Source organism: Meleagris gallopavo, chromosome 2, assembly GCF_000146605.3.
Source record: "Meleagris gallopavo isolate NT-WF06-2002-E0010 breed Aviagen turkey brand Nicholas breeding stock chromosome 2, Turkey_5.1, whole genome shotgun sequence".
NCBI classification, from domain to species: Eukaryota; Metazoa; Chordata; class Aves; order Galliformes; family Phasianidae; genus Meleagris; species Meleagris gallopavo.
Window position 1 is genome coordinate 10,886,350 of NC_015012.2, and position 26,146 is coordinate 10,912,495.

General features: G+C 42.1%; 1 long non-coding RNA gene across 1 annotated transcript; it reads left to right on the plus strand.

The window, feature by feature from the left end:
* The first annotated feature begins 271 nt into the window (after positions 1-271).
* Positions 272-24,834, plus strand: LOC109365844. Its single transcript, XR_004158755.1, has 4 exons — positions 272-2,217; positions 3,872-3,981; positions 9,360-9,532; positions 24,751-24,834. It is a non-coding gene; the product is annotated as an uncharacterized LOC109365844 (long non-coding RNA).
* Positions 24,835-26,146: the final 1,312 nt, after the last annotated feature.

Genomic DNA, 26,146 nt, shown 5'->3' on the forward strand with positions numbered 1-26,146 from the left:
TCACAGTCTCATAAGAACCAGCTTGTCACCTAGTGCTGTCAGCAAAGCTTTAGATGAAGTTAAAAATTCACATACTTGCTTCTTGCCTCAATTTCCAGAGTTGTGAGGATAGTAGTGTCTCTCTGTGGTCCATTGGTTCTGTGAGGATTGTTAAGCCAGGAGACACAATGTGCAGCTGCTATGGTAATGATGGTGAGATAGACAGGAATATAAGCAGTACTTGAAATGATGTATGAGCTTGAAACCCATAGCAAGAAACTTTGACATTTCACTTTAGAGATTAGGAATAGCCCCAGGAAAAAGAAAAATCTTCTTCCTTCTCTCCTAAAAATTAAGCCCAAATCTGATGTCTCTACTCCTGCTTTTCACAGTCTTGCATAATGATCTACATGAAAACTTTAGAGTAAAAAAGCCAAATGCTTCATGCTCTAAATTCTGAAGTGGAACAATTGCAGTGCTCTTGACATTTTTCATTTTCCTTTGGATGTTTTCCTTTCAAAACAAAGTGTAGTCATAAAGGGATCTGCTAGTGGGGCTCCCTGTTTCAAAGAAATACATGTATATTCCTTATATCCACCCTACATAACCACAAATGGATATGGTGCTTTTATATGGCTTTTACTGTTTTTCCAAACATTCCTATTTACTGCTGCTTCAAAGAAGGCAGAGTCAAGTGCCCTGTGGAATCCTCACTCTCCCTCCACACACAGCTCTCACAGTTGAAAGGAAGTTGCAGTATTATTTCTTCCCCTGCCCTCTATTATTATTGTTGTTATTATTAACAATAGCACGTGATGATCTGGTGAGGAGCCTCATACCTTCAGCTCCTGTGGGAGTCACTGATGAACAATATTCTCATAAAGGTTATTTGTCCACAATGTACTAGTAGTATGGTCAATTCTACCCACTTTCCAGCTCATCTCCAAGTGCAGGAGAAAGGTCAGGGTTGTCAGAGAAGGAGATGTCTGGAAGGAAAGTGTTCCTCACGGGTAGGGTACCCTGGGGTTCTTTGGGAGCAGGCTTAGATAGAGCATCTTCTGCCATGCCTTAATCCTGATTAGTGCTGAAGATGCACAGACAACAACGTGCTGACCTGTTTCATTGCACAGTGGCATGGTTGCATTTCTCTGTGAATAAATATTTCCTTTCCCTTTATTTACAAGAACACCACGGTTTTTGGGGGGCGGGGGAGAAGAATTCATTTTTCCACATCTTTTTCTTCCTTTTGATTCACTGCCTAATTTTTTATGCTGCAAGACAGACTCACTTTTTAAGCTTTGTTTCCTTTTTTTTGTTTATTTTAGCTGCTACTGATTAGTTCAAGAAAAAAGTTTGAATGCCTTATCTAATAGATGGCACATGTGCATGGCTTTCATCACTTTGCCATCCCTCCACAAGATTTCATCACATTTGCCTGGAATTTCATCTGTAACACACACCATAGAGCTGGTCCCAAGGAAAAGAGACAGCGGCTCACTACATGACATCTTTCTCTTAAGATACCATTTCCTTCTGCGTGGCCCCTATTTGCCAGATTGGCAAGAGGGGTTCCCCCCTTTGCCACATTAGTTTGTCTTAATTGCTGCAGTGCTACTGAGCAACATGTGGCAAACAGCTTTATTGCCAAGACCAGCCCAGCAAGCTGGGATGGATGAAGAAGTGGTTTCCAGCTGGGATGATCCTCAATATTTTAAGTTAGACTTTCTTGGAGAATGGAAGAAGAGATTGGGTTTTGTTCCCTGCATATGATTCACCGTAACTGGCAGTATCTCCCATGGCACAGAAGGATACCAGAAACCTGATGTAAAAGTTTCTCCTCCAGGAGATCATATTGATTTCTTATTCATTGAAAAAGCCTAAGATGTCTTCAGTCTAACACTTCTTAGCAGCTAATCTGAAGCAAACCTGGAGAGTACAACTGTGTAACCTGAGAGTTCTTACCCAGCCCTGTTGGACCACATCACAGCAGAGTTTGTGGTCAACTAAAAAGTGTGTCACTGCAGAGTTCAGGCATGCCTTGAGACAAGAGTAACTACTCGTGCTCTATCTATCCTACGTACTCCTTTTTAGAGCACCTCCCAGACATTACGGTGTTTATCCTCTTAGCACCTCTGTAATTATCTCTCTTGTAACAGATGGGAAACAGAAGAAAATGGAGATTTTGCAATTTGAGCTGAGCCAGGCAGGAGCTCTTTGGCAGAAGAGGCCTCCCGAGGGGTGAGTAATGTTCTTTTGACAATCACATTAGACTTCTGTTTGTATCTTTATGTACTTAGATACGAGCCCAGAATAAAGCCCAAAGCGTCTTATAGACAGCAGTCATTCTTTGAACCTGGCTCTTCATGAAGCAATGGCGGGGCTCTCACTACTGTCCTTCCCAGCCCTTGTCATAATTCCCAGAGACAAGACCTGCAAAATAGTTGCATTCTATTTCTTTTGAAGAAATAGATTCTTCTTTGAAGAATCAACCCATACTTATGCAAGCAATATAAACTTCTTTTTAGCTTGACATATACACAGAAAATTCAGAACAGATGCAATCTTTTTGTACAGTATTTTTCAGAATCATTTTGCATGCTCACTTTATCTTAACCAGTGTAACTGGCAGAGTGAATCAGATGGCACTTGGCTTTAAATATGTGCTTACTGTCAGCCTGTTACTGTTTCCAGTAATATCAGTGGGAGCATTGCCAAGTACTAGAATATAGCACTAAACTTTAATCAGCAGCAGTAGCTGAGTGCAAGAAATGCTGAGTGGAGATGCAGACCAACTGGACATCCTTCAGGTGAGGCACATATTTAGCTGAATGGAGGACTCTAGGTAAAATCGAATGGAGCAGTGAAAATCAGATCAGCAAGGCTACATCTGCCTAACAAACATCCTTCCCAGCATGTGAGTCAGTGGCAGGTTAATTAGGCATAGATAGGCAGGGAACAGCAGTTATGACAGAAGCTTTAATAGATAGGATCATTTTCAGCACAATAATATTAATTAGCAATTGCGATAGAGAACATGAGGACAGGTGGAGCACTTTCTGTCAAGGTATTTTTATAAAGAATTAGTGTATAAACATCCATTGTAAATACATTGTCCTTGTCATGTATAATAAATGCCTTGGCACATACCAGCCCTTCTCACAATGGAAAGATAATTAAAGACACAATTGCACACTACTGTGTTTCTCCCAGATGCTAACTATGTCACCAGAGAGATCTAAACAATTATGTTTGGAAAACACTGTGTGACTGTTAATAGCCATTTCCAAAATGCAGACAGCAGATATATTATGAAAACCACTGTGAGTATTGAGCCAGACATGGAAAAAAATAAAGAAAAACTGTATTTCTGAAGCAAATGTGGAAATGTGAAGTGGCAGTTAGGTGCCTAAACATTGTGGAGGAACTTAGACCTCGAGCTTACTGAAGCCAAATTCAACCTCAGCCTCCATATATTTACATATTTCAAAACTTTTATGTTTTCTTCATATATATGTTCTTCTTAGAAACTTAGATAAGAAGAGCTGAATCCTGAAGACATTACTCATGGGAAATTTCTATTCATGTCATTGAATATTCACTACTGATAATCCTACTAATAATCTCACTAATAATTGTTACGAAAACTGTGTTATATGACCTGTGGTATTTTATTATATATAACACATATCATGCATTGTATATTACAGGTCTACATTACATACCTGTAGTATTATATTCTGGTAATTAAACCAATTAAAATGCAGTTATGATCTCACAAAACCCCAGAAATATGAGATGTCAATCGACTCCCTTTTTATCTAGATAAAAAAAAAAAAGAAAATGTTAAGTGTTCTTATGTTCTTATGTCTGTGTCTTCATTTCTGACACACAGATAAACACAATCCAGAAGATGACTGCAGAGGGAAATGTGACCTGCAGCATGCATAGTCTCCACTGTGAAACAAACTACTGCTGGACATGTACGCCTCTTTAGTTCCCACGGTACGTCTGAGCAGGCTTTTCTGTCATAGTCAGTGTAAAATATTTAGTAATATTGCATAGTTCTTACAAATTTGGTATAAGCAATGCAGAGCCCTCTGTCCAGTATGTAGGTTTTGCACGTCGTCCCTCAGAGGGCACAAGAACAACGTAGGTGAGCCAAACTACCTCACTGTGGTCACATGCCTTTTTCCCAGGTGCTGAAGTCCCTGAACTGGTCCCTGCAGAGTCAGCAGGCCCAGCTCTCCCTCTTGGCTCTTACAGGTTGAGAGATGATCCTGAATTAACTCTTTTGAAGTTACCCAGGACTACTGCGTGCCTGCCTGGAGCATGACATTATATTCTGAAATAAATATACTTGGGGCAGAAATCTTCATCCTACTCAAATTCTCCCACGGTTCTTATAGTGGGGGCAAGATATTGGGCAAAACCCAGTTGCTGGGAGCTTGTTTCCTGGGGCTGAGTAATGGCAATTTTGGGGTTTGTGCCTTGTATTAAAAAGAAGCATTTGCTACAGCTGTGTTCACGATCACTAGAGGATGCATAAGAAAGAATTCAGATTATGCAGAGAGACATCAGAGGAGTGGCAGGATTAATTCAGCTGGGCTCTGGTTCTCACACTGACAAAGCGTTTCACATGATGCCATGCACTTTCATGCAGCATTGATGTAGTTCTGTTCCAGGCTGCTGGGGACACGACCGCGTTCACACTTTGTCTGCAGAGCATCTGCACTATCATCAGGCCTTGAACTCAGCTATCATCTTTATGGGGGACTCTAAAATAAGCAATAATAATTATTAGGATATATATATTTTATATATATATATATATAATTAGGATAATATCAATGACTGACTAGTGATTGTTACCTTTTAATATGCTCCAGAAAAGCTCCACACCTCAGTTTCAGCTCATCCAGAACTGTTCGTATTTTTATTGTCTTTCTGATGGGAGGAGAGTGTTAATGCTAAGAGCTGGAGACCACAGGGAGAAAAGAATTGTGAACTGATTTTTCTATTGTGCCCCACAAGATTATGATCAGAAAACGAGGAAGAGAGGAAAATGTGGACAACATTGTTATTACTAAAATGAAAGAATTTGAATATAATCATAGCAGTTAGGGAAATGTGTTTTTAAAGACCTTGAGAGAGGTCATAATCAGAGTTTACTTTGTAGATCTAATCACAGTTTACAAGACCATATGCCAGTTCCCAGTGGTGATCATAGGGAACAGCAGGACACCAGTAATTTTCCAGATGTGGCTTCCCCCCTAGAAAGAGAACAAAACCAGTGAGAAGAACTGGAGTGACCCAGACTCTGAACAGCTCTACATCTTTTGTCTGAGATGCCATCATTAATAGTTTTGGCTGTTGCCTGGTAGCATCAGGATAAATTCTTCTGCAGCATGACTCGGACCACAATGGAGAGGGAGAAAATCAGAGAGGAATAATAGGAACAATTTTATAGAAATGTGTTTATGCAACAGGGCTGAAGTGCACATACTGTGCAATCTCATCCGGGTATCTGATGAGCATTCCATTGGTATTCTGGGTGATGGTGAGGATTCTGGGTTCCAGCAAGGCATTGCTACCTTGTGAAACATGCCAGTGTAGAAAAGGCCACGATCTGAACTTCTGCCCTTTACTGTAACTTCAGTGATTGCCTGCATACTTGGCCCACATTGGTCAGATCCATGCACCATCTATGTTGGGTCTCAGCATTGCTTCTATTACACTGCAATGTGAGCACCTTCCTGGTCAGAGCACACCAGCAATGGGACAGTTCACGTGGACTTTGTGAAATCACCAGATCTTTTCCTTTTTTGTTTAAAGAGAGCTCTGGCTGGAGTGGGTGTAATAGGAAAAGATATCCTGAAGATGATGGAAAAATGATATTCAGTAGGAAAGGAACCTCTGAAGTCATTTGATCTCCTCTGCACATTGTTCTTGCAGCCTTACATCCTTGATCCATGCTGCTCTTTACCTCTGTCTTACATGCTTTGTTTTCTGCTTTGTGATTGACATCAGCCTGGGGAATGGAACTGTCACAAATGACACAGAGGTTTGTGATTTCACCAGTAACTGATCCGTAACTTACTTGCAAAGATTAGGGGGCAGACTAAGATCTACCAGAAGAAGCCAAGTGCCTCAATAACTTCCACTCTATAGGTGCTAGCTGAAGTCTAGGCATTATTTGTACCCTCAGTTGAGGGGAACATACTCCATGAGAAAAGCATAGCTCACGATAACCAAATATTTACGAGGGAGAAAGGCATGGCATTTCCTAATGAGCTGGAGATAGAAGGAGGAAATTTTAGTCAGAGACACCGAGTGGTCATCTAAAAGCAGTGATTCATCAGAGGACGCTAAGGCCTCCTTTTACTTAGTCAAATGAGTGCTGCCTGGCCATGCTGCAGATCATGACAGGAGCTGCTGAGTCAAACAGGAGACCAGCTTCCAGCAGGGCTGTGCTGAAGAGAAGTGTGCTGCTATACACATTACTAAGGATTGGTGAGAGTCTTGGAGAAGAAAAGAAAAAAGCCCTCGTGGGAGATGGTCTATTTTTAATGAGCCCAAACCTCTTCCACAAATTAAGTGAAATATTTTAAAAGGAAACAATATTACTTTGGTTTTATTTGTTTCAGCTACTTAGTTACAGCTCCACATGGACACAATTAATGGAGGAAATAGAGTATTTTATAAGCCCAGGACTCTAAGATAGATATTTTGTGACCATGTGAAATTCTTTGCTGTAATCACCACACATTCCTTAAAAGAAGGCTATATATTGCTGAAAATTATTAACCTCACTTCCAGAATGTTGTGTCTAGTCACTGAATGGCAAAGGTTACAAATTGTCATGGCATTACTCTGTGATGAATTTTGACCTCTGATTTTCCTTAAAGTCCCTGCTGTCCATTTCTGGCTCAGGTCCATTCTAATTCTGTTCAAAGTATTCCCCTGCAAGAAAGAGAGAAATGACCTTTCCACTGAAGTTAGTTTTATTTCCCAGATCCCTTTCAAACCCCCCTTTGTGACTTCATGTAAATCACCTGGATGTTCAGCACCTGATTTCTCCATTTTTTAATGGAAGGAATATGATTTCCCCCTTATTTATCCATTTACATGATGAATTTTTCAGGACAATGAATCATCTTGTTTGGGAAGTATCTAACACCGAAACATCTGATCTCTGCCGGTCAAAGAAAAACACATCAAGGTAAAACCTGAGGATGAATGTTGTGGAGATGAAGAGTTTCATCTGTGCCTTGCCATGCATTCTTGGTGTTAGAAACAAAGAAGTCATCCTTAGAAAAATAGTGGGTTTTTATTCCTCTTGGGGCTTCCTGAAATATCAGAGACAGGATCCATAAAATACCAGGTCTGGGCTTTCTGGCAGGAGTGAGTGTGACGGCAAGGTGTGATTTCTGGATTTCTGAATGGAGACAATTGATCAGTTCCTCAGATGATACAAACTTATGTACTTCATTATCCAGCCATCCGCTTCTCACAAGCAGACCTCAGCATTCTCCTCTTTAGCTCTCAGATTGGCTTTGCTGAGAAGATTTCATTGCATCAGGCTATTACATGGAGGTAAACATCATCTTGTGCATGCAGTAATCTGTGCAAATACCCTGATAGCTAAGTGCAGTGGTGGAGTGAATAAGCAAACAGTCCCAACACTCCTTCCCCTCTACCACACCAATAAATATAGTTTACTGTACACATCACTCTTTGGGACCACGTAGGGGTGGTGTGAATCCATTAGCAGGGCAAGGGTGAGTGACTTCTGACTTCAGTGACCCTTAAAGTTAATCCAGCATTGTAGAGGCAGAATTAAATGTGATGAGCTCAGAAAGTGTGATAAAACCAGATTTAAGTGCACAGCTGGGCAGCAACCTATAAAGGCAGAATTTAAAACCATAATAAAAACTTTGTAATCTAATTACGACGGTAAAGTTAAAGGTGAGCTATTTGCAGCATGATTCACATGTACCATGGCTAACCTATGACATCTTGAATATATTATGTGGTTTTTTCACTACGGGAGTAATTTTTTAGTTTCTCTCTCACACTACATGGTTCCCCAGGTTTTATTCTCAGCACTTTGCAAAGCATCTGCCTTCCTGTGTTTCTTGCTTGAGGCCTCTTCAGGGCTGCTTGTCCCCAAGCTCTGGGCACCCAGGCATGCAGGCAGCCTTGTGGCAGGTGTGTATATCCAAAACATCACAGCATGGTTCAAGTAGAAATCACAGCAAGAGCAGGTGTAACTCAAAGTGATTTCAGCCTATCCAGTCGTCATACCATCAGGGGGGAGGATGGAGAAGAGGATATAGGCTGAATGCAGAACATGCAGCCAGCTCCATTGAAGCTCATGCTGTCATATCTTCATTACAAGTGGCACCTAATTAACACCACCTCATATATGCAATCCCCTCTCTGATTTCTGTGCTGACTTTTTCCAAAACCAAAGCAATAGGAAAAACAGCTCCTTGAACTCTGCCCCGTTTTCCTTCAGCACTGCAAGTGCTGCTGGTAGACAGAGCTCCTTTTCCCTGGCTGATGGGGTTCAGAGTGTTCTTGTTGGGACACATGCTAACAGCCATAGGTCCAAGTCTAACCTTTTCCACCACAAGAAAGCTAAATACCACAAGAGGCTAAATAATCTAATATAAAGATCATTTTCCTGGGTCCCATTAAGTGTCATCCCACATCCAGTGAGCACTACATATAGGGGGATGTAGCAGTGGCACCTAAGCAAGTTTGCTCAGCGTGGTAACAGCTGGGAAGCTGCTTTTTACTATAGGACAAGCAGCTGGGAAGTTCACTCCTTTCCTTCAGCCTGTGTCAAGACAGAAATTTCAAGTCATTGAGCAATTTATCCCATGTGTTAGTTCTGACTTTTTTTTTCTACATATCCAACTAGAACAAAAATTTCAGAAGAAAATCTCTTTATGTGTGGTCTGATAAACTATACTGTCATTTTTGAACTAATAGAGCTTGGTGGCATTTTATAAATCAAATTTACATTTCATTTTGTTCTGTTTTAATTTAGCCAAAAAAGTTTCCTTTTAAGTCTGATTGACACCAAGCAATATTCCTAGAATGTTCTGCTCACAGTTTTTATTCATGGAATTGTTTGTGGAATCAGCATCCCAGAATAAACAATGTCCTCTTCCAATGCCCTAGCTGATGAGGCCCCAAAAATACTTGCATTTGTGGTAGTAGACCTAGTATTATTATCTAAAGCAACAAAGAAATACTTTCAGAAGAAAAAAAAAGGAAAAAAAAAAAGAATTTGTGTATAGATTGAGATTTTCCCATGCACTTCTGTTACACATAAGATTACTTCATCCAAAACTCTCCTTCTCTTCGTACAGCCACACAACAACTGCACTGGGCTAGGATGCTTCATAGGAGACAGCATCTTGTAAAAGCAGTCGGGGTCTATGAGAAAACACCACAATAAACACCACAAAACACAAGAAGGAGCCCGCCAGCTGCAGAAAGCCAGCAACAGGATCAAAAGAGAAGTGTCCCAGGTACAAACAAGGTGAGATCCTACTGAGCCTAAGCCAGCAGCCACCCACTGCGTGCTCTGGTGGGTTTAGAAATCCCATCCTGTATGGCAGCTCCTGCATGCCTGAGCTCACTGACAGAGTAAGGCAGCATTTAACACCCTCAGTCTGCAAGGCACAGACGGGAGATGGTAAATACCTTGATAAGGAAACTGGAGTGAAAACACCAGCTTTAGGCAATCCAGATTTTATCGGGGAAGTATGCAGGGATGAGTAAGTACCTGACATGCAGATGTACCTATGCACAGTGCCAGCAGTCTGCAAGTCCGCACATCTGGCCTTAGGCATCACGCTCACATTTTCACACCCATGTGATTTTGGGGTACGTTGTGGAGGCAGATTTTTGCATGGGGTTCTCAGTTACACAGTGGTAGTGCCCAAAATGAATCTGCATCTCTGCCTGGAAGCACCTATAGATTTGACACTGGATAACTACTTTTTTTGCTATGAGAAGCTGCTTGGCTTCATGAGGCTAATTACTCTGCTTAGCAATGACATGCATTTCACAGCATGGGAATCCTAGTGTGACAGGTGACAAAAGCATGCTGTAATTGAAGGGCTCATCAAAGTCCTGAAGAAATGAATATTGTGTATTGCCGTGTGAATGGGTTGTGTCTTCTGGCCCATTGCTGTTAGTTTGAGACATAGATAAGACCGGTGCCCGGTACCATCCTAGTCTCTAAACATGAATCATGGGTTCTTCCTGGGGGTGGTGCTTAGTGTGGCTAATGACAGCCATAAGAAGGAGGCCCAGGAATGGATAAAGAATAAATTGGCTGCTCTGTGCACAAAGAGGGCCAAACAGATGTTGGGCCTGATCCAGAGTCCATTGAGTTAATGGAAAGGATCCCTTTGATTTCATTGGACATTGTATCAGACCATTACAGCTTCTCAGGAAATGGTGGAGACCAAGGGTAATAACTTGTGGTGACTGGAGTGGTGTGTGTTGCATAGGTGTGGGCTGTGAGGTTTTCATGGTGAAAACAGATGGGTCTTCAAGACCTGTCCATTTGGCCTGGGAAACCCTCCTGCCCCACCTCCCCCACCTAATGGGAAGCAGTCTCCTGCGGTTTTGTTTCTCTAGCCAACATTTTGGTATGATTTCATGCAGAAGTGCCCTTCTCCCTTCTGACTTCCACCTCTTCCTCACTGAGGTTCCGGTGTGATCCTGAGATGTTCCAGACCAGTGACTTGAGCTGTCCCAAGAAAACAAAGGAATAAGGCCTGCTGAGAACTGTTCACCAGAGAGGATTTTTGTTGTGGACCAATAAGAAAAGTAATGTAAAGCAGGTGTTTCTGCAGTTGTGAGACATTTATAAAACCAGTGCTGTCCAGCAAATCTCCCACTCACATTCTCATCCACATGATATGGCAAGGTCTCACACAAAGGACTGCAAATAGAAAGTATCTCTTTGTACTAGTTGGCTTTGGGCTTGTACTAGGGCCTCTCTCCTCTTCTGTTGTCTGTGCTTTTCTGTTTATTTAGGTGTGTGCCTTTGTTTCTGTTTTTACATTTAGCACAAGTAGAAAGGAAATGGGATTTTGTACAGCTTAGGAGCCTAGGAGCACACCGTGTTTGGAGTATGGGCCTTTATTTGTCCTCATACCACAGATGCAGGTGTTTGTAGGCCAGATCCTCCACTAGTATAAACTGCCCCAGCCTCCAGGAAAACTCCCTCCATCTGGCCAACACATTTGAGGAGGTTTGGGGTGCATCCAGGGGTGCACTTACAGGCTATACTCAGGCCAAGCTGATCTCAAAAACCTCCTAACAGGAGTGAGAACTTGTAGCTGAGTAGCAGCAGCCATTTTCTCCTGGTAGCAGCTCCAGGAGGAATGGATTGATCGTTGCATACAGAGGTGCATCAGCAAAAACTAGAAGCTGTTTCATTCAGGCTTGTTCATTTATTGGAAATGCAATTTTGGGAATAGTTTAGTTTAATCTAATTCATGCTATCTGGAGAGGGGTGAGGAAGAAAATTATCAGAGTAATGTCAAATCTTTTCTCAGGACAGACCCAACAGATACTTTTCTCCATTCTCTTTGTCAGCAAGGGAAATCCTCATTGTGGAGTGAGATTGACTAGTATCACTGAAAGGAAAACCTTTGTATTTCTCATGGGAGAAACTCTGCTCTGAATGGAGTTTGTAGTTCACAAAAGCTGTGTAAACTAGCAAAGTTTGCTCAGCATTAGGACTACTACACTGATTTATTCTAATTGAAGAGACTCCATCGTATTTGAAAAGTCATGGCTGTCAGGCTAAGTCCCCAGTGATTGAAAAAAGGGAAACATCACTCGCAATTTTAAGAAAAGGAGAAATGAAGACCTGGGAACTACAGGCCAGTGAGTTTCACCTCTGTGCCTAGGAAGATCATAGAGCAGATCCTTTTGGAAGTACATGTCAGATGAGGAGATGATATGAAAGAGTCAGTGTGGCTTCACCAAGGGCAGATTGTGCCTGAACAGTCAGGTGGCCTTTTATGATGGAGTGATAGCATTGGTGAACAATGGCAGGGGGGGTTGGAACTAGGTGATTTTCAGGGTCCCTTCCAAGCCAAGCCATTCTATGAAGGCCAACCTGAGTTTCTCTTCACATTACATCAAGTTCCTCATAATCCATATCTCTATTTTCAATCATTCATCAGCAAATGAGCTACTCCCCAATCTTTCATTAAAGCCTATCAGTTCTTATACAGCTTATCTCCAGCTGTCTTCACATAGACTTCTTTCCCCTTTGCGTGAACATTACTGCTAGTATGAGCAAAGGAATTCACACTGGTGGTGGTGTGCACACACTACAGTGGTGGTAATCTTGGCTCGTGCTGAACTGGGTCTTAGGTACATAACAAGTCTGAGTCGTGACTCTACAACAACCAGCATCCAAAACATAATCTCTCACTCCTCCCGATAATAACACACTTCTAGCCCTGTTTTAAAAAGAGCTGGCACTGAAAAACACCGCTGAACTTTCTGTGTGAGGTAAGGGTCAGGATACAGCTAAATGAGTTTCTTAGCAGAAAGGCTTTGCAGCATCTTGGCAATTGTACCAAAACACAGCTAGAGAATGCCTGGGCCCTGCCTTCCAGTCCTCTTTTTAACCATACTGGCTTGTTTACGTTTGGGTGGTAGATGGGTGGATCCCTTACTGCAGTTTTTGGCTTGTATCTGTCCATGTGGATGTCAACATAAACTGCTGCAATTATATCATAATAGACTCCTGCTATAGGAAATGATTAGTCGGTTCATTTTCCATAAATACTGGCTGGCTTCACCTGGCAGTGGCAGGGAATTGTCATGGCAGATATAAAAAAAACAGAGAATATGAGGATTCATAACTTCATGTGAGTTATAGTGTTACCTAGGTGACAAAGTCTAACAAGACTATGGTATTAAATTTAGACATAAACAGGATGCCACAGGAGAAATGTCAGCTTTTAGACTGGGATTCAGATAGATGAAGCAAAAGCACAGGTATTTTTACACAAGGGCAGTATTGCTGTACTGTTTCAGTCAGGAAGTTGATTTCTTATTAAAGTAAGCCCCACTCTAATGAAGGAATAGTAATATTTCAGATTGAAGTTCAGAAACATGCAGGTTTTATAATAATCCAGCACTTCCAATTCCTACCTTTCCACTACAGCAACCTTTGCTCTTCCGTACCCGCTGGTTCCAGTGGGTGGAACTGAATATAAAATGTAGCCAGCGTGTTAACTTCAAGGCTATTTATTCTACAAGTGAGCTCTAATTCCAAATAACACTGATGCCAACTTTTTTTTATCCCCGGGACTCAGGCATACAACTCACTTTCCTCTACTGGAGCTCATCATTCCATAACTCCAGAAATTGCAATATAAACTTTGGCTACTATGCACACTTCAACTCGAAAACACAGCAGTGATCTGGGATTTTAATTCAAGCAAATTTGAAAGTGGATTAGAAATGGAATCCAGCTGCATCTCTAATAGTCAAAAGACAAATTAGCAGAACATTGGAGCTGAAATTAATTCTGTCCTTCTTTCAGTTTCTTCCCCCCACTCCCCTTCCCTTCCCTTTTGCTTCAGAAGGGTAAATACATAGACCAAGAATACATAATTAAAATGTAATTTACTCCTTACCTTGGTAGAAGCTTTCACCAGCTGAGTACATCTCAGTTTCCATCCCAAGCATTTACCTACAGCACACGGTTGGAGGAGGAGGGGTTATTACTTGTTCTAAGAAATTAGAAATCAGAGGCACGCACAGTCTGTCTGTTTTAGTCTTCAGAAAGCGTGTTGCCAGGCTCTACAGGTTATACATCATTAGTGCACGGAGTGTCCAGGAGAGCCCAAAGCTTGTGCAGGTGTGTTGGCAAAGCTCACACCACTTCCCTCCCTTTTCCCTCTCTGCTGCGCTTCCAGCAAGCCGATACTTGAAACTCAATGCGGCAAAATCGCAAAAAGCTCTTCTGAAGTTTGTTAGCTCAAAGCTCACCCAGCAGACGTGACTGTGAGATGGCGCATGGAACCTGGAAAGGACTCACTGGAAAACAAAACCATTGAGTCAAAAGCTTAGTGTGTTTTTCCATGATCATATGAAAAAAAAGTGCATGTGTGTTTTTTTAAGCACTTTCAGATATTCAAAGTTTAGTGAACGCAGAGACTAGTTTCTTTTGCTGTTTTTTTTTTTTTTTTTCTTTTCCCCTGCTCTTGAACTTTCGGAAGGACTATAGGGAATATATTCCAGCCTGTTTTCAATGACCCATTCATATGGTGGTTTTATTTCAGTTTTTCCCAAAAGGGAACAAGCTTTATTCTATCTCTGCTCCTGGCATTAGCTGCCATTATTTGTGCATCCCACTAAAATAATCAATAAAGTAGATGGCATCTGAAAATAATTATACATGCAGCTCTTCCCTCGCTTCCAAGACAGAGACAGAAGCTGGGAAAAGAGCCTTTGCATATTCAGCACTTGTTAAAGAAATGAAATATAGCACTGTGTGTTATTACTGTATCCTGAAACCTGGGCATTCAGCAGTAGTTTTCTTTTGGCTCTGGCCACACAGCACCTGATCACAAGGCTAATCATCCTTACTGTCTTTCCTAGCTGTGTTAAGTAAGTTGCCTTGTCAGCTTGCACTGCACGCCAAAGGGTGAGAACTGTCGAATGGGTCATAAATGTAACAGCAGCAGTCTGTTGCCTCCCTTGGGAAGGAAGGATCTAGCTGTGTCCAGTATCCTCTTTTGTTTAGGGGACAGCACCACAGTTGCATTTTTACAACCAGATGTCCTGGCCCCAAGCAAGAGCATGGTGACAAGTGGGTGGCCTGTGCAGGGTGTGGTGTCTGTCTGTAGTATGGAATGAGATTTTCCAGTAAAAATCATGTTCAATCCCAAGTCAAAATGGTGAGACTCTGTCTTTATACTACTCGTGGCAAAGTCACCTTTAGATATTCATTGGACTATCACTGCCAAGTGATCTGATTCAGGTTCTCCGTAATCTTATGGAGTTCTATCAGCCAGGAAAGTAAATGAGTCATCTCACTTCAGAAGATTATTTAATGACTATTTTTGGAAGTTTGTAGCTTCAGCCTCTCTTCTTGTAATGGCTAAGACAAACCACTGGCATGATCCTGAGCGTTTTCCCTCTGGCCTCCCCAAACAGCAGCTGCATCAGGTACCAAGGCTGGGCCTCTGAACTGCGCAGGTGGCAGAAAAAGGAGAGACGCAGATTTTGCCAGGGCAAGTTGAAGATGAAGAGTAAGGCTTTCTCTTTTTAGACCTTCAGTTTTGGAGAAACTGTGCAGTACTGTCACAGTGGGAACTTGGTCCTGGCTGTGGCTCTAGGGAGTGCCTGTAATACTGCTTTTACTGATCTTTCCTAAGAGTCTCATCGTGGCCTCCACTAAAGACGAGAGGTGAGATGGACGTAATGTGGTCCTTCCCAAATATTTAATGTAAACTTTTCTCTCTTTCACTGTAGAGCAGGGAGGAATGACATGATTGCAGCCAGGAAAACCTATAATGTCTACAAGGGCTAGAAGCTGGAGACATTGGGAGTTCGGCAGCAGCCTCCCCAGGCATGAGCTGAGGACATCAAGCAACACCCTGCTCCCAGCTGCTGGGTGCCACCAGAGCTACTTCACATATCTAGAAAGCAACAATCACAAGTGAACAATTATATTTGCTGCTACTAGAGGGTCTCTTTTACCTCCTGATCTAGGCGTCCAGGACAAGTGTTTGTTCATGGCCTGCTCCATTGTCCATCCCCAGCTTTTTTCCGTGACAGTACATTGTTTGTGAAGTTGTTTAAATCCTCCTGCCAGCCCCAACAATGCTTCACACAAACCCAGCATGTCAGGAGCTTCCAGACCACAGAAAAACCAAGCCTGCTCAGCCCAGTACTGTTTGTTGTGAAGTGTTTGCATAGTGATTAGCTCATGCACGGACATACACAGCCGCAAATCTCTAGGTTGTCTCACAGCCCTTTCATTCAATTAAGTCTGTTGACTTAGTCTCATTTTGAGCACTAACTGGATTTAGATAAGGTAGTGGAAACCAAAACATCAATTGTGTGATTTCTGTCCCAGCCAGTATGTAGATCTGAAGGGAATGTTTGTGCAGGCGATAATCGAGGTAGTGCAGTGATTAGGACAAAGTCATTTCATGTAGGCTTCCATAAAGTAAAAACTCTCTGCTTTAAGTACAAGCACAGGCAAGAGGGAAGTAAGGGGAGCTGTTTGCCTCCACAGTCTCCTTCTTTGCCTCGCTTAATGTGCTGTAAGCAGCAGCTGCTGGCAATGGAGAGGTTGCGGTCTGTCTGAAAGAGCAGCCATGGTTGGGCTGGGGTTGAGAGCTCCCAGCAGGCAGAGGGGCTGTGCTGCAGCCCAGTTGGTGTAAGGGTCACCACTCCTCTGAAGCCATAGGTACAGAGAGGTAATCATTTAGGATTTAGACATTTATTTTTTGTCTGCAGGAGACAAAGTTATTCCGGGATAGTTTCTCCCCACAAGCTTAAATTTACCTTCAGTTCCTTATGAGTTTGAATTTCCTAACTCAGACTAGCTTTCCTTGCACATATGCATGGGAAGAGGAGATGCTGATAGCATAGACTCACTACCTCTGCTCTTTAGAAGGCAGATGGATGGTATTTCCCTGTATCAGAGTGGGAGAAGAAAGCTATTCTATTTGCAAGCATACAGTTTGGTGATGCCCTCCCATGTCTTCTGCTGTTCACACTCTAAACATGTTGGAAAACATATACATTGTTACATATTTGTCAAATGCATATTTCAGAGGGAGACTTTTTTGGTCACATTCTCCTTGATTCTCCGTGATTGGGAACATGGTTTGCTGGCATTCCTGATGTCCTGCAGGTCTTCAGCAAGAATCATGGAGGAACAGTGCAGGAAAAGTTCTCCTGAATATGTTACTTCCTAAGCATACGAGGTATTTCCATCAGTGACTTGGAGGACAGGGAATGCTTTTGGCTTTCTTGTGTCAGCGTATGGCAAGAGCAACAGAAATTCATCATGCACTATAGGCTTACGGCCTTACTCTCTGTGCACTCAGCCTGTGATGGCTTCTGTCAGCTGCTGCCATCAGGAGCAGGGCAAATAGTTAACATTCACTTCCTCTGGGCTGCAAGGCTGTGGCTGCTGCAGTCCTGTCGCACAGTGGTGCGTGTCCCTGTGACAGCTGAGCAGCAGCAGAGCTGTGCCCAACACAGAGCTCTGCCCAGGCATGGCAGATTAGTTGCATATGTAGTGTGTAGCTTTGGGACTGAGCAAGTGGCTATGTGCATTGTGTACACACACACAAACACTTAATTGTTGGCAACCTAAGATATATTAAACATCTTCTAATAGAGATGAAAGATGACATCCTTCCAGAGTTTTGCATACCTGTGAGCTAATCAGTCCTTTGTGTGAAAGCGTAGGTGGGGACTCTTCTAACAATACAAAGTTGATTAGCTCATCATCTTGGATTTAGAGGTATACTTCAGTGCCCATCTTGCTTTCAGAGCTAGGAATAATCCAGGTTCAATGCAATGCCATCTTCTTACAAGAAAATAAAGGAGAGAATATAGATTTAGGGCTTGGTACTCAAACCTGTTTCTCAGTACAGGTGTTTAGTGGATATTTGCCCGTTGATTTCAATCTTGGCTTCAGGTCTCTTTTGGACAACTGTTGAAATTATATATATATATATTTGTCATATGTCATTTATATATTTGTTATGACATAAATAATTGCTACTTTTTCAGCCTTTGGTAGGAATAACATGCTGGAGGATTAGATACAAGTGATTCACAGTCAAACTGAGGATGCATCAACAGAAGTCTGTTGGTCACAGTTCATTCAAATATGTCTGTTAACAGTTTGGATTGTGGAGCAGACAGGGCTCTTACAGTAGGTTAAAAACAACAAAATAGACAGGAAGCTCCCACCTATGATTGGGTAGGGAGTTTAAGTGTTCTAAATAAACTTTTCTTCCATGAAAAAGAAAGTGCTTAATCAAAATGCACATAGGAACCTGGTCATGGTACTGACAGTATGCTAGGAGAGCTGGTAGAGGACAAGTTCCAAGTCTACCATGTGACACTGTGGCCAGAAATACATTTGCTATTAGGAGAGGTAGTGATAGCACTTTTTGTGTGGAGATCATTCTGGCACTGGAGAAGCCCAGAGCACGTATTAGTGAGGACAGTAGCTGAAAGGAGTACAAAAGGATGTGGTGATCACTGGGTATATCTTCGTGGAGAAGGAGAAGATCTAATTGGCTTTATTTGCAAAACAGAGGGGGTAAAAGCTTAAGAAAGCTCTATCCAAGGAAAGGGAAACGATAGAACGGATGGCCCAGGGAGGTGTTGGGATCGCCATCACTAGGAACTTTCATGAGTTAAAATTACAACTGGCACAGAGAGACACAGAAAGATTTCTCCATATCAACATAAGTTTGGATAAGCTCATTCTTCAGAGTATGTTACTTTGACCAGTATCATGTTGGACTGCAGTTTGGTTGCTAAAATAGAAAATGTTCTGGTAGGTGGGTATATTTGCACAGAAAATGTTGATAATACAGGAAAAATGATATTGTTGTCAGAAATAACAGCCAAAAGTTTTTGATGTTCTACTTTAAAAATATACATTTAAGGAAAGTAGATCCTTTAGCAAATCATATTATTTCATTAAACAAAATATTTAGATGGAAAAATTTGCAGTGATTTCTGTAGATTCTGTAGCACAGGAAAATCATCAGACATCTGAATTGTTGAAACTGGAGATTTTGCTATTTGGGATTAAGAAGACATAACACATTTTCTCTGTGTGAAATGGGAAGACAGGTAATGAGATTGTCAGGGAAGCCTGGGAGTGGCTTCATCTGCAAAAAAAGGCAGTACAAGTATCCAGAAAGGCTCTGTGCAATGACTTGTCAAACTAAGAGGGAAATGGTATCTTTCACAAAGTCAAAGAATAGCAGTTAAGAGACGAGAGTCAGAAACCCAACATTCAAAAACTGTTAGTTCTGAAAGGCCTGTCCTTGCTCATACTCAATCCAGGAAACTGGTTAGTGGGATGTGAAACTACCATATGTTTTTGCAGATGCTACAAGTATGTATGCTTTCCTTATGTATATATGCTTTACACCCACTTTTGAAAATGGGTCAAAGCCTTCCAGTCCTCCATGAGAAAAACTCATGAGAATGTATAGATCTGTGATGCTGTGATTCATGTTTCTGGACAGTAATTTTGCATTCCCCTATTGAGGATTGCAAAAACAAGAGAAGAGTGCAAAAGGAGATCCACACTGAAGATCAAGGCAGATACATCTGCCTAGCTGTCAGATTTCACGCTGACAAATTGGAAGAAAATTAAAAACCCAGGCCAGATCTAGTCCTTGCTTTGGGAGTGCAATCAGCTCTGAAAAGCAGGTATTTATGCTTGGTGTAAAACCACCACTGAAATTCCTCTTTCTCTCTGCACTTGCCATCCCTTTAATACAAATATGTCAAATGAATACAAAGGAATGAGGTCTTCTGGTTAAAATCATCTTGGGTTTGTATCACTTGAGTTAAGAGGTGGTTGCAGTGTCCATCTCTGCCTGCCGCAACTCACCAGCAGCTCTTCCAAACATTTCAAGTCACAGGCTTGCAACTTAAATCAACAGTACTGCAAGTGTGAGAGAGAGAGACCACAAATGCACAGTAGTTCTTTTCACCAAAAGCACAGGAGATTTGCATCCTGACACCACACTTCTGTCAAGCATGGAAGATGAGCTACTTTCAATATCATGTTGGTCTAACATTTAACTCTCTGGCACAAACAGCCTCAAACTGCTCTGGAGTAGGAGAAATATGACACTACCGGTTGGTTCCACATTGCTTCTTAATACAAAGCACAATACAAATTGTGTTGTTTGTACTCCATTACTCTGTTCCAAATTACAAGCCTTATCTCACAGGAAGCTGGGGACTGCTCTATAGTTTTAGAAACCTCATGGTAAAAGGGTCATTTTTTAAATATAGTGTTTTCCAGAAAGGCTGTCTTAATAATATAGTGATGTTTAAATCCTCTGCTTCCTTTAACGCTATTTTCAGGTTGTTTTTTTTTTCAAATTAAACATTAGGCTTAGCAACATGCAAGAGATGTTAGATTAAAGGGACAAGGATTGGGTTTTCCATGTCTTGTTTTCCATGCTGTGTTTTCCATGTCTAGAAATAGCTATTTCCTGGGTGGGCCAGGTGAATTCCAGCAAGGTTATTGTTACTGGACTTCTCACAACTTTCTGTATAGGGGAGAGAGAGAAGTGACTGGCTGCTTGAAGAAAAATCCAGCCAAAAGCACTGAGCCACATCCTTTTCAGAGATAAATCAATATTGTCTGAATGGCAGTTATGACTATTTTCATCAGGATCAGACCTTTTACATATGGCGAGGAAGTGGTAAAGATCACAAAGGGAAGGAAAGATATACAAGCAGCGTAATACTTGCAGAAAGCTATTGGGTTTTCCTATGGAGCTGTTGTGATTTTCTATAAAGACTTAAAGCGTGACTTTCTCGATGCTCTTTCCCTTTAAGGAAACACACTGAGCAGCATGTCCTGATAAGACAACAAGCACAGATGAGCAGAGGAAGAATACTGTTGTTGTGAAGACACAGGCCCAAAAGGCAGAATGTCTGGATTTTATTTGCAGCTCTGCCACAAACTTCCTGGATGATCGTAGCCAAGTTAACCGGGTCCATTTTTCTCAAACAGCTTCCATGCCCTTTCTGCATATGCATGAAGCACACATTCACCAATCAGGCATTCAGGGATTCAGATCCAGAAGCAAGCAAGAGCTTCACAGAAGCTGTGCTGCTCCAGATCGAAGCCCACCTCATCTGATGGCCCGTCCTTGGCAGCTGATGGAAATGAGTGCCCAGGGAGGAAAGCAAAAGCAGAGTGAGCAGAGCTGGATACATCCATGCTGCGCCTTTCCAGCCTCTAGCCACACCAAGGTGTGGGACTTCCAGAGCAGTGAGTGGTTTGTATGAAGTTAGCAACCCTCAAAGGATTTGTAAACCTGGGAGCATGAGTTGTCCACGATAAGCTCTCAGGGAACCTTGGGAATTTTAGCTTCCTTGGAGCAGGACTCAGCAGTTCTACGTCAGACCCTCTGGGTCACACTGGGCTGTTGCTGCTGGTACAAAGGAGAGCCTTCCCATCGCTGTGTCAGCTCCCCGCCTTTCACAAGGAAGTGATGCTGCTTGCCAGGGAGTTGAGGCTAAACACACTGGTGTTTCCTCATGCCTTGGAAGGGAAGTCTGAAGAGAATTATTGCTGTGATGTATAGGAACTTTGCCAGCACAATGCCCTGTAATAACAGCTACTTTTCCTTCAGGTCATTAAGTTACAAATTTTTTTGTACTCTTGCTCATGACAAGTAGATCCTGAGTTTAAAGAGATGTTTTTCTCCTCTTTCCTTTTTAATGACTTACTAAATATATTTTGCAGATTTTCATCCTTCATGACAGTGCATACAAATTTCCCTGTTTAAATTGTCTTCTTCCAGATCTTTCCTCAGAGCCAAAAGGCTATAACCAGATAACTAACACATTTGTGCCCTGTCTCCGTGGCATTAGGCATTAGAAGATCTTCTAAGAAGCACTACAAATGATGGAACTGGATTCAGAACAAAGGAAAGTCTATCTGCTCTCTGAGACAGTCTCACATCTGCTTTGTCCATGCCCATCCAGCCATGAGCAAGCTGCAGCCCAGAGGCCACAGTGCTGCGTTAGGGTGGTGATGGGTATGAGCTTTCCCTAAAGAACTTGCAGGCATTCGTATGCCTGGGCTCCGGGTGGCGTTAAGATGGCTGTACAGCCTCAGCCTGGAGATGGCTTTTGTCCAGTTGGCGGAGAAGGGGACTGGATTGACATGCAGCTGTTTGCATCGGCAAGTGTAGACATGCCCAAATTCTTCTAACATACTACTGGAGGGTACTCAGATATTACCGTGATGAGGGCAGTGTGAGAACTTGTTTAGACCGGAGTATGGTTTTCAGTGGCAGTTTTCTGGCTGATTAATTGGGTGACTTTATGCAAGTCTCAACTTGCTGTTGCCCTATCCAATAAATGGGAATAGCAGCATTTGCCTCTCTTCATAAAACACTTTGAGGTCTACGGATAATCCGCCTCCTTTTTCCCACCCATGATGATGGGACCTAGTGGAATCTTACGACACACTGAGTTTCTGTGGTCTAGCATTTGCTAAGCAATTGAAAATGACTCTTTGGCTTGACTTTACATCTGTGAATGCCATATGATTATTTCTCATGGAAGCTCCTAGCTTAAATCAGGTCACTACACAACAAAAAGTACATGGGATTAGAAGAGAAACTAGTAGTCATCAGGACTGTACAGATCCATGATGACCTAAGTGTCCTGCCCGAGGCACCCTGCAAGTAGTAACCACACATCAGTAATCTCATCAATAACCTACAACATTTTGTGGTTCAAAGGTCTGCAAACATTTGTGAGTGGAAAACTCTAAACATGAGAAGATTACTCCTGAATGCCACATTGCTTTCTCCCTTGTCTAATAAGCTGTGTATGCAGTGGGCACAGCTAGAGAAAGACTAGTTTAGGGATTTGGAGATGTTCTCACATTACAATATCTAATTATAATGTCACAATTCACATTATGTTGTGAGAAACTGGTTTTTAGGACACATTTTCTCCTTTCCTTGGGTATTCCTTGACCAGGAATGTTTTCTTACATACTGAGTGTAAGTCCATTCTTAGATCTCATCACTAGCAGATCCCAAATGGATGTGTTACTGAGGTTTTGCTATTTCTTACAATGATCTGGAAGAACACCTAAATCATTCCAAATAAACCTTATGGATGAGTTGGGAACTGAAGAAGAGAGTAACAGGTTACAGATACGGTGAGATCCTTCCAGAAATCTGCAAGGTTGTATGAGCTGAGATACCAGCAGAAATTTATATCACATGCCTTGATCTAGTGAGCTTACAGAGGAGAGGCTAAGGGATGGCTTGATCACAATTTCTAAGTGCTCATAAGAGGAAGAGAAATGCAGAAATGAAGCAGATATATGCAGAAATCCTATAGCTAAAACTTAAGCTGAACATTTGTTACTTTTTTGTGGGTAGAGGGCTGGCAAGCAGGAGTAATAGCTAACTTCAGAGCGATGCTCCAAGGCTTTTTTAATAGGTCCTGTAGTCCCCAAACAGATGGGGGCAGATGTTTAAAAATATAAGCTGTAGTTCAAAGAGGAATCAACTGGAGGGTGGTCAATAGCTTTTGCCACATGAAGTAACAGATTATGTGGTCTTCCTGAGTTAGTGAATCAGTTTGTGTTTTGGATTTCTTCAGCCACAGTAACATAAAAGACTCCATCTTCACATCTTGCTGTGCACTGAGCAGAATTAGTACTGGTAAAAGTCTTTTGCGAAGGAATAGCATTTAGAGACTCTCTTGAATTCAAGCAGCTCGAGCTACTTAAGGCAGCTTTTTTTTTGGCCTCCTTTCCTCTACCAGGTCATTCCGTGATGACAACATCAGAGTTACCTACAAGCATTTCTTCCTTTAAATTAGAAAAAAAATACAAACAACATAAAAAGAGGCCATCAGTGAGTGCAGATGAAAGGCTCCTCTATGAGCTGCTGAGATTTCCCAGAGCTGCGCTTAGGGTCTGTTCCTTGGATTGAGACAGGGGCGTGGGGGTACTCAGCACCTGCTGGACTGGACCTTGTGGCTGCATATTTCATGAGTCCTATCAGATACCATCTGTCCATACACAAGCCATGTTTTACTTATAAAGTAAATTACATTACACGGGCTACAATGTACATTTTCAAAGGGGACCCACCTTAAAAACATTTTGTTTAATAAAATAACTTAATTAGAAGAGAGCTTCTGGCTGATGTGGTTGAGGCTGTGATAATTTTTCCTTCTCAAATCGTTTTCTCTGTTTATTATACTTAATTATAGTGTAATTATGTATCCATCCTTTAGGCAAATTTTGCAATCAGAAAATGAGTGGTTCATTTGCCACTGCATTTGGGACCAGTGTTTACATCCCTAGTATAAAATTATTTCTATTATTTATGGTATATACATATATGCATACATATAAAAGATGTTTCACACAGAATGAAGCATCGGTGTAAAAATTTTATTGACAGTCATTTTTTCATCATCCACCTAATTCATTTGTGGCCTGCTAGTAATGAAAACATCCAAAACTCAGAGTAGTAAAATCTCTACACCATAACAAAACTTGCACAGCTGAGGAACTTAGAAGTTCCTCAGTTTGGGGGTGGATAATTACTACTCTTAAGAGCATTTCACTTTCTAATTTTCTGGCCAGAATTTGTTAGCACAGTAAAAGAGAAAGAAACTCCACAATATTCACTTTTGGGCTGTAGATTTCTATTCAAGTCGTGGTTTCAAACTAACTCTTTTGTCCCACGTGCTCCATGAACTTTATACTCATGGCAGCATTTACTTTTAAAGACTAGGTTTTTCTTCCTATTGTTTTTCTCAGACTTAACAGTTTGTGTTTGAACACAGCAGAAGGCTAAAACAAAAGTCTGAATCCTGAAAAATCTCTTGAGATTGACATTTTCTCCTTTGGAAAGCTCTCAGTACAAATTCAAACTGTATTCCCACTCAGCAATTTCATCCCCTCTTCATGTGCTTATTTTGCAGAGATGGGGCTGTTCGCACCACTGAAGCGGGAAGGGAAGAAAACGTGAAGATTTAGCCCAGTTCTGTTGGCATCAAGTGGACATGTTTATTATTAGCTGGCAGAGAGATGACTTATCTGTACAACACGGCAATCCAGCCTGTCACCAGGCCAACCCTACAGCTGATGGAAATCTGGGTAACTATTTGATCTATCCCATTTTCCTTGTGCTGGGGAGCTGGTCCTACCTCTCTACTGTCACAGCATAGTGCTCTCCACCAGTGTCTTGCAAACATACCTTTGCAGAATATGAAAGATCTTGACGTGGTCCAGCTTCCACCTTATTCCCTGCAGGCAAGCTGGTATTATTATGAAGAGCCAAAGTTTCTCAGCTGCGTAGGCAAGATTGAATTTTGCCACACCACAGTGAAGGGCCAGGACCTGCCTGGGGAGTGCTGGGAAGGTCGAGGTAGAGAAATGGCACAGCTGGGTGGGGAGAGCTGCAAATATCTGCATGGAGATAGAAACTGGGAGGGAAAAAATAATATGATTCCTGATCATCATCACCAGCCCTGCAGCTCCCCTTTGCAGCCAGTGACCTCAAACATCCTTTCCATCTTCTCACCCTTGAAACACAACCACTGCCCCATTCCTCTCCCTGGGAACGGAGCATTCAGTTGAGGTCTTTTCTGAGGGAAAGGTGCTACCCCAGCCAGCCTGGGATACAGCTATGGAATGGAGAATCAAAACCCAGATCCAGGCAGATATGTCATGGTAACCTAAGACCAAAAAAAGTTCAGGAAGATTTTCAGGGCCAGCAAACTTTCCCGAGTGGGTACTGTTGCTTCATCTTGACTCTGAGCCACCAGGGAGGCGCTGGTCTGTGGCACTGGCTGGAAAGTCCTTGTGCATGGGAGGTAGGAGATGTGCTAACTGCCCCAGGACTGCAAGTATGCAGAAACTATGCAGAGCACCAAAGGACCACAACACCAGCCACTGACTCAGTCCACAGTGAGCAGGCATGTCCCCAGAGAGGGATGAGGTGGGAGTAGTAGGTATGTAAGATGTTTTTGTTTTTTTCCTGATGTTATCCCCATTTTCCCAGGTCCCAGCTTCAGACAGTTGTCTGCCATCTGCTTTGGCCAGACACCAAGACGCTAGCAATTGGCTGGCACTGCTGCCATGAGCAAAGGTACAGCGCTATGAGCTGTCTGAAGCTTGTCAGTCTTTTCCCGCAGTGATTTTGCATGGCATGAAATAGGCTGGGATTCAGAGAATGGCTCTCTGTCTGATCGGCCTGCTGTCAGAGGAGGATTTGTCCATTGTAGCCTCCATTGCTTTTTGTGTGTTGCTTGAAAGGGAAGGTTTGAGACAATATTTGTTAGTGTTTTTCTACTCTTTGTTATGTAACCCTTTATT